Genomic DNA, 10217 nt, shown 5'->3' with positions numbered 1-10217 from the left:
TTTTTTTTTTTTAAGAGGACAAGAGCGGCGAGGTCTATCGCGATAGCTTAATTTCTCTATCGAGTAAAAGTTATATCGCGATACATATCGTTATCGTTCTATCGCCCAGCTCTAATATGCGCTGGCCTCTTTCTGAAGAAACGGCGAGATTGTGTGCCTCTGTGCAGTCCAGAACACGGCATCCGTTGTCGTTTTGGGTCCCGAATCCTTGGCTGCCATGGAATCGCACATATCCATCTCTCTCCTGACTGATATGTCCATTTAGGTCACCGCCTATTGCCAGGTGTTCGTTGGGGCCAATTGACTGTAGGTGGTCGTCGAGATTGAGCCAGAATGCTTCCTTCTCTCCGCTGGGGCAGTTGGTCTACGGCACATAGCAGGAGACGATCCATGATGGCAGAGCCAGTGTTGACCTTGAGTGACATAAGACAATCCGATATGTGGGTCACTTCAACCACACTGTCCCGGAGCTTCTGGCTCACTGCTATGCCCACTCCGTTCTGAGCCTGATTGCCGTTGTAGAAGAGCTTGAATCCTTCTCCAATGTCCCTTGCCTTCGCCCCTATGGGCAGAAATCTGTGACATCAGAAACTGAATTTGAATAAGTTAAATTTGCATTTGAATTGCTCAGATTGAATCTGAATTGTAACTTGAATAAATGCTTTTGAAAACTGAATTTGAATTAGTCTAATTTGAAATTGAATTTATGATTTGAAAATGATCATCACTAAATTGAAATTGAATTTTACATTTTGAAAATGAATTGATTTGCTTTGAAACTGCATTTTATCCTTTAAAAATTCAGCTCTCAAATAATTTCAGATTCCCTTTCAGTTTCAGTTCTACAATTCAATTTCAAGTCCCAAAATTCCGTTTTTTGGAACTTACATCCGGTTCCGGTTCAAGCGCAGATTAATAGAACTACGTTTTACTAGCGGACCGAAAGTGTTACTGACGGGAATCTACAGCATCTTGAGCTGAATTAAGACTTCAGAAGTCATTCGTCATGTCGAATGACTAGCGGATAAACTCTCAGGTTGGTAATAAATGTATTACATGTATAAGAACAAGCGTCATGTTAACAAATGATAGCCGTAAGGTAACTTTTATGCTTATTGTAGCTGCTAGCTAAAAACGCTAATTTAGCGTAGTTCGCCCTGAATTCAGCTTTGACAAACAAATATGATCGACTGTTTCTAGTAGAATTCCAAAGTTGTCATCTTGTACCCTCTCAGAGTACCCCCTCTGTATGCTTGCAGAGACCCCTACAGTAGGGAAACATGCAAAACGGTGTCCAAACCTTTGTATTTTAGCATTACTGGGTCACCTCTGTTTGAAGTGATATAATATGATATACAACTATCACTGTGTTTAACTACCATAATAATTCTTAGGGTACTGAGTGCATGCTTAATTAGATTTTTTTTTTTAAACATACTGCTCCATTAATATGTTTGACAGGCTGAAGTTGTCGGGGTCACCTCCTAAATCGACCATCTTTTACAGGTGTTTTGTGCCAGAAATGGCGTGTCCACTGAAGACTGAAGATACTGAATCTTTCATACGCCCCTTTCCATTCCGTTTCTTGAATGCACGCAATGTCGATGCGGCGGTTATTGAGAGTGTCGGCTAGTTCGCAGCTTCCTCCGGTTAATGTACCAACGTTCGGGCACGGAGGCATAGTAATTGGGCTAGCTCCTTTGGCCTGACCCATCCACTGGCAGGTAGCACTCGTCCTCTTCTCACGTTGTTTGGGCGAGGACGACACGCGTTGCCCTAGTATTCGTTTTCAAATTTTGAGTTGGCATTGCATTCGGTGTGACCGAAGAATACGCTGACTGGCGCATCGCTCCCCCTGACATCAATGACCCTCACCGCTGGCCAACTTCCCAATGGGTCATTGTTCCCAGCTGGCACCGTGAGGAGGTGGTGATGGGGTTTTGCCAGACCAATAAGCAGTCATTCTGCAAATCCATTAATTGTTTTGCAACAAAGAAAATGACCAGTTCTATGACTGGTGTTTCTCTGATGTACGATTATGGTAAATGGTAAATGGCCTGTATTTATATAGCGCTTTACTAGTCCCTAAGGACCCCAAAGCGCTTTACATATCCAGTCATCCACCCATTCACACACACATTCACACACTGGTGATGGCAAGCTACATTGTAGCCACAGCCACCCTAGGGCGCACTGACAGAGGCGAGGCTGCCGGACACTGGCGGCACCGGGCCCTCTGACCACCACCAGTAGGCAACGGGTGAAGTGTCTTGCCCAAGGACACAACGACCGAGACTGTCCAAGCCGGGGCTCGAACCGGCAACCTTCCGATTACAAGGCGAACTCCCAACTCTTGAGCCACGATCGCCCCAAACTGGGCAATCACAATCACAGGGTTAATTAGTGAATTATTTTAATCACCTTTTTGCTTAGTGTTAAACTTTGAACGCTAGGCTCATTATCTTGTGAGTTTTTTTAAGTATTAAATTAATTACAGTCAGGGAAAAAAATATTTGAACCCCAGCTGATTTTGTAAGTTTGCCCACTAAAAATGAAATGGCCAGTCTATAATTTCAATGATTTATTTGAACAGTGAGAGACAGAACAATAACAAAAGAATCCAGAAAATGCATTTCAAAAAAGTTATAAATTAATTAACATTTTCATGAAGGAAATAAGTATTTGATACCCTATTGTTATGGCTGCCGTCGTGGGCTGGGGTTCTGACATGTAAATGTGAGTGTGCAGGTGCGCCTCCAGGAGTGGTGGATCCCGAAGATGGCGTGCCCAGATTGGATGATGATCTGGAGGCGGAGTATAAAACGTCAGGGTTGAGGATGGCAATCCATCCATCTTAGGTCTTACCCCAACCAGCTGGGGCTGCGACATGCCCTTCATGGGTTCATGGGTGATAAAAAAAAACATACTTAAAAAGTAAGTGCTTATGAAAAAATGATCAGGCAGTTAGACATAAATATGCTGACCAATGAATGCGTGCAGGCTTTTGCTGCAGGTCGCTGCAGCTGACTCTCTGAATCAGTGTCCTCCGGCGTTTTGTGAATCCAGGAGGAATTGGGGTGGATCGCCTTTTCAGTTGGGCAGTTTTCTCATGTTTTGTTAGGCAGGGAGGTAAGTGATTGTCATTTGGTTATGTTTCTTTAGGGATAGGCAAGCAGTCGCTCCTCTCAGCTGTTTTCCTTTTGTTTGTTATTTCGGCGTAGGTCCACCCCGAAGCCTGAGTGACTCCTGTGAAACCCGTTTTTGTTTCGTTCCTGTAAATAAACCATTTCTTATTTTAACTTATGTGTGATGTGCTGCTTGGGATCGAACTGGGGGTGGATCATTCCTCTTGTTGCGGTCGGGTCCCCTAGACCGGCTGCAACACTATCAATCAGGAAGATTTCCAACTCCCAGGTGTATTTCACACAAGTATAAAAGACAGCTGTTCATGGAAGCAATCAATCTATCCAGATTCCAAACTCTGCACCATGGCCAAGACCAAAGAGATTTCCAAGGATGTCAGAACAAGATTGTGGACCTACACAAGGCTGGAAAGGGTGACAAGACCATCGCCAAGCAGCTGAGTGAGAAGGTGGCAACAGCTGGTGTGATTATTCATAAATGGAAGAACCATAAAATAACTGCCAATTTCTGGAGCTCCACGCAAGATCTCACTTCGTAGAGTTTCAATGATAATGAGAAAGGTGTGAACCAACCCAAAACTACTCTGGAGGAATTTGTCAATGGGACACCAAGTCACCAAGAAAACCCTTGGTACCACTAAAATCCTGCAGTGCCAGCAAGATCCCCCTGCTCAAGAAAGCAGTACAGCACAGGCCCGTTTTGAAGTTTGCCACTGAACATCTCAATAATTCAGAGGAGGACTGGGTGAAAGTGTTGTGGTCAGATGAGACCAAAATCGAGCCATTTGGCATCAACTCAACTTGCCATGTTTGAAGGAGGAGAAATGTTGCCTATGACTCCAAGACCACTGACCCACCATCAAACATGGAGGTGGAAACTATATACTTTGGGGGTGTTTTTCTGCCAAGGGGACAGGACAACTGCACCGCATCAAAGAGAGGATGGATTGGACCATGTACCATCAAATCTTGGGTGAGAACCTCCTTCCCTCAGCCAGGCCATTGAAAATGGGTCGTGGGTGGGTATTCCAGCATGCCAATGATCCAAAACACATGGCCAAGGCAACAAAGGATTGGCTCAAGAAGAATCATATCAAGGCGTTGGATAGGCGAAGTCAGTCTCCAGACCATAATCCTATAGAAAATCTATGGAGGGAGCTGAAGGTTCGAGTTGCCAAACATCAGTCACGAAACATTAAAGACTTGGAGAGGATCTGCAAAGAGGAGTGGGACAAAATCCCCCCTGAGATATGTGCAAAACTTGTGGCCAACTACAAAACACATCTGATCTTTGTGCTTGCCAGGTTTTGCCACCAAGCACTAAAGCATATTTTGCAAAGGGATCAAATACTTATTTCATTCATGAAAATGCAAATTAATTTATAACTTTTTTAAATGCTTTTTTCCTACTATTGAAATTACAGACTAATCATTTCTTTGTTGGTAGGCAAACTTACAAAATCGGCAGGGTTTTAAATAATTTTTTCCCTTAGTGTATATTAATCATGTATATTATTACAATTCATAGACTCTAGTCAGATGGAGTGAAAACATCCTCTTTAAGACTGAATTAAGGAAGTTACAGTCAAATTTAGCATAAAATCAGATCTTTTGGGCAAACCAATTCGCTTTTAAGCCCAGTTGGACCAAACAGCGTTGCAGTTGACCTGCAAGGTGGGCATCTAGACCTCTGATTGGTGTAGCACACAAATAAATGTGACCCAAGAATACCTCATAATAGATAATAGTAATACTGAATTGGAGACTCGGCTTCGCACCCTTGATTCACCCGTAGCTAGCCAGGCCCCTGTAGCTGGTGCAGCCGAAGATAACATAGGACCCGCTAGCTGTTCCCCGGCAAACCCCAAGCAGCTGGGGAAAGAGGGCAGCTGGGTGACAGTGAGGAGGGAGCATAAACAGAGATTTAAACAGAAGCCCCAGGTACACCACCAACCTGTTCATGTGTCTAACCGTTTTCCCCCACTCGGCGACACACCCACCGGGGGTCAAACTCTGGTAATTGGTGATTCTGTTCTCAGACATGTGAAGCTAGAGACACCGGCAACCATAGTCAATTGTCTTCCAGGGGCCAGAGCAGGCGACATTGAGGGAAATTTAAAACTGCTGGCTAAGGGTAAACATAAATTCAGTAAATAATTCACATCAGCAGTAATGACACCCGGTTACGCCAATCGGAGGTCACTAAAATCAATATTGAATCGGTGTGCAACTTTGCCAAAACGATATCGGACTTTGTAGTTTTCTCTGGTCCCCTCCCCAATCAGACCAGGAGTGACATGTTTAGCCGCATGTTCTCCTTAAATTGCTGGCTGTCTGAGTGGTGTCCAAAAAACAATGTGGGCTTCATAGATAATTGGTAAACCTTCTGGAGGAAACCTGGTCTTGTCAGGAGAGATGGCATCCATCCCACTTTGGAGGGAGCAGCTCTCATTTCTAGAAATATGGACAAATTTATTAAACCCCCCAAAATATGACTATCCAGAGTTGGGATCAGGAAGCAGAGTTGCAGTCTTACACGCCTCTCTGCAGCTTCTCTCCTCCTGCTACCCCCCCAAAAACCCATCTCCATAGAGACTGTGTCAGCTCCCAAACAGACAAAAAACAAACTAAAAGCCAGCAATAAACAATTTAAACATAAAAAAATCACAAAGAAAGAACAAGACAGTATCCACATCTGAACCAAAGAGTAAAACAATGAAATGTGGATTATTAAACATTAGGTCTCTCTCCTCCAAGTCTCTGTTAGAACATGACTTAATAATTGATCAACAAACTGATTTACTTTGCCTTACAGAAACCTGGTTGCAGCAGGATGATGTTGGTTTAAATGAATCAATGAATCAACACTCCCGAGTCATTCTAACTACCAGAAATTTCGAAGCACAGTCGGCCTGTGCAGCAATTTTTCACACCAGCCTATTAATCAACAAAAGACCAATACAGACTTTTAATTCATTTAAAAGGTTTCTCTTCAGCACTGTAGCCAGGCTGACAAAAAGTCAGAGTACTTTTGAGCCAACTATCCCTTTAACGTTAACTACTAATTACTTCATGAACTTCTTCACAAATAAAATTTTAATCATTAGAGAAAAAATTACCAATAATCATCCCAGAGATGTAATATTATCTACAGCTACATTCAGTACCATTGATATTCATTTAGACTCTTTTTCTCCAATTGATCTTTCTGAGTTAACTTCAATAATTACTTCCTCCAAACCATCAACGTGTCTTTTCCTGCCATTAATTAATTAATGCTTCAATCTTAAATATGATCAACCTATCTCTAATAATTGGCTATGTACCACAGGCCTTCAAGCTGGCAGTAGTTAAACCTAAAAAGCCATCCCTAGACACAGCAGTCTTAGCTAATTATAGGCCAATCTCCAACCATATCAAAAATCCCTGAAAGAGTAGTTGTCAAACAGCTAACAGATCATCTGCAGAGGAATGGATTATTTGAAGAGTTTCAATCAGGTTTCAGAGCTCATCACAGCACAGAAACAGCTTTAGTGAAGGTTACAAATGATCTTCTTATGGCCTCTGACAGTGGACTCATCTCTGTGCTTGTCCTGCTAGACCTTAGTGCAGCGTTCAATACTGATGACCATAATATTCTATTAGAGCACGCTGTAGGTCAGGGACTGGCAACCCCGGGTGGCACGCAAAGGGTTAACTGATGGCACGACCATAGCTGGACCGGCCACCGGGTATACCGGGCATTTGCCCGGTGGGCCGATGTGATTTTTCGTTTTTATGGGTTGATGGTTTTTTGTTCTTTTTTTGTAAACAATGAAAGGTGGTGAATTGGCCAAATGCTGGCCGATGTGTAAAATGTAAAAATAACTCTGTTGTTTGGTGGTGGCTATGGCGGAGCTTCCACGGAGGCCAGCAGGTGGTTGAGGGAAAGGGGAGGAGGCAGGAGAGACCCGAGGCGGCCGCCAGTCCGAGTGTCAGGTGAACTGAACTTCAGGTAAGAAGTTATGACCTGCAGTCTATCTGGGTCAGATATAAACCAGCAAAGAAATACTTTTCTTTCTTATTCTCATTTAAAATGTCTAGCTTTTAATAAATAATTATCTGAATCTTACAACCAAAGTTTTTGTCTGATGTAAAATGTATAGAAATCATAGATATACCAACGAGACTGTACATCACTGTCACAACAGCATTTTTGTTTTCAGGGTTGTGAGGAGACCATACATAGCATTTGCATTTTCTGTTGTACAGTTCATTTGCTGTTATGGATAAAAAGTGTCTTTTTTTGTTTCAAAATAGCTAATAACTATTCACTGATAGCTGCCAACATCTGCGAAGAAATATAATTCTGTAAAGTTGTTCTATATAGTGTGTAGCTGTTCATATAGAGCGTTATTAAATTTATTGCTAATGCAATCATATGGCACATTGACTTCTGAGGAAATTTTAGACGGCACTCATCATCAAAAAGGTTGTCGACCCCTGCTGTAGGTATTACAGTGCAGTGGTTTGAATCATATCTATTTAATAGACTCCAATTTGTGCATGTAAATGGAGAGTCCTCTTCCCACTCTAAGGTTAATTATGGTGTTCTATAGGGTTCAGTGCTAGGACCAATTCTGTTTACATTATACATGCTTCCCCTAAGCAGTATCATTAGAAGACATAGTATACATTTTCGCTGCTATGCAGATGACACCCAACTCTATCTGTCCATGAAGCCAGATAACACACACCAATTAGTTAAACTGCAGGAATGTCTTAAAGACATAAAGTCCTGGATGGCCGCTAACTTTCTGCTTCTTAATTCAGATAAAACTGAGGTTATTGTACTCGGCCCTGAAAATCTTAGAAATATGGTATCTAACCAGATTCTTACTCTGGATGGCATTACCTTGGCCTCCAGTAACACTGTGAGGAACCTTGGAGTCATTTTTGACCAAGACATTTCCTTAAATGCACATATTAAACAAATATGTAAGACTGCTTTCTCCGATTTGCGCAACATCTCTAAATTAGAAATATCCTGTCTCAGAGTGACGCTGAAAAACTAGTTTATGTATTTATTACTTCCAGGCTGGACTACTTTAAATCATTATTATCATGATCTCCTAAAACCTCCCTGAAAAGCCTTCAGTTAATCCAAAATGCTGTAGCAAGAGTACTGACAGGAACTAGAAAGAGAGAGCATATTTCTCCTGTATTGGCTTCCCTTCATTGCCTTCCTGTTAAATCCAGAATTGAATTCAAAATCCTGCTCCTCACATACAACATCTTAAATAATCAGGCCCCATCTTATCTTAATGACCTTGTAGCACCATATCACCCTATTAGAGCACTTCGCTCTCACACTGCAGGCCTACTTGTTGTTCCTAGAGTATTTAAAAGTAGAATGGGAGGGAGAGCCTTCAGTTTTCAGGTGACCCTGAATCCTCCCTTAGTTGTGCTGCAATAGACATAGGCTGCCGGGGGATTTCCATGATGCATTGAGTTTTTCCTTTCCAGTCACCATTCTCACTCACTATGTGTTAATAGACCTCTCTTCATTGAATCATACCTGTTATCAATCTCTGTCTCTCTTCCGCAGCATGTCATATCCTGTTTCCCTTCTGTCACCCCAACCGGTCGCAGCAGATGGCCGCCCCTCCCTGAGCCTGGTTCTGGCAGAGGTTTCTTCCCGTTAAAAGGGAGTTTTTCCTTCCCACTGTCGCCAAATTGCTTGCTCATAGGGGGTCATATGATTGTTGAGTTTTTCTCTGTATCTATTATTGTACGATCTACTGTACAATATAAAGCGCCTTGAGGCGACTGTTGTTGTGATTTGGCGCAATATAAATAAAATTGAATTAAACTGAATTAATAAAAATAATAAAGTGTATTTGTATTGCCCAGAAAATAAGATACATTAGTCTGATGTCTGATATTTAAATTGTATTTTTCACATAACTACTTAATTGCTTCGATTCTAACCATTACTAATAACTTGGATACAACTGTCCATCTGTCCTCTGCATGGTGTTTTTAATTGCTGCAAACAGTCTTTAGTTTGTGAAAGAAAACCTACACAAACCAGGGGCAAACATGGTAACTGCAACTCAACACCCATATTTCATTCATCTGAACAAAATACAAAAAAATATAAACTACTTAAAACCTCAATTGACTCATTTGGATTGCTGAGGTGAACAATGACTATGACCAAAAATCTGAAAACGTGGCCTTTAAATCTCCCTCTTAACCTGACAAACCTGCATGCATCTGTCACTGAGCTAATCGAGTAGGAAGAAACAGCTTACCAGATTTTCGCTGAGTAGCAGTTATGCCACTTCATCCATAGCCGGAAAACTGACACACTGACAAGGTAACACAAACTATATTTACTGGCTTTCAAACTACATCTGACAAAACACCCGAGTGACACATATTCTTATGATTTGGATATTTTACAAAGTGGTTAATGTCCCCTCAAGAGTGACTGAGGTGATAGAGTAGGCTTGAGCAGATTCTCAGAGCAGAAACACAACTGCATACCTCTGCACTTCTCTCAGGCCAAGATAAATATACATAATCATTGTTTTCAGCAGCTGGAATTAGACGATGTAAAACTGAACAGAAACCACAGCTTGTTGACCTTTAATGTAATCTGAATGCAGGGTCAATTTTAAAGATACACGCGTCAGTAGAGTGATCGGATAAATGGATTTTGTATGTAGCTCCATATGGAACTTAGCAATCAGAAATATGGAATCAAAGCAGGTGTTAAAAAGTGCAGATCACAGAGCACAGAAAGTCAACAATGCTTAGACTTCAGTAAAACCATGCCTCTTTTGTGCATGGACAGGAAATGTTTACAGCAGCAACTTCTTAAAAAATGTATGTAATATGAGCTCTAACCACTTCTGTGAATTAATGAATGAATAAAATACTTTCTGATTCTTAAGCCAAGCCACTCTGTATAATTAAAATCTGATAAATTACACCAAAACAAACCAACCAATTCTCTCCACAGGGCAGTTCCAGCCACTGTTTCTAACACCTGCTGTGCAAAACATGCTCTGTTTCTTACATCAATAT

General features: G+C 41.7%; 1 protein-coding gene across 18 annotated transcripts in view; it reads right to left on the bottom strand.

Moving 5' to 3' along the window:
* Positions 1-10217, bottom strand: part of tspoap1 (TSPO associated protein 1) — a 75280-nt gene that overhangs the window by 55338 nt on the left and 9725 nt on the right. The window lies entirely within an intron of this gene.

Source organism: Pundamilia nyererei, unplaced genomic scaffold (assembly GCF_000239375.1).
Source record: "Pundamilia nyererei isolate P.nyererei 1_Seehausen unplaced genomic scaffold, PunNye1.0 scaffold00080, whole genome shotgun sequence".
NCBI lineage: Eukaryota > Metazoa > Chordata > Actinopteri > Cichliformes > Cichlidae > Pundamilia > Pundamilia nyererei.
The sequence above is the reverse complement of the archived record's forward strand: the minus strand, read 5'-3'. Positions and strand labels throughout refer to the sequence as shown.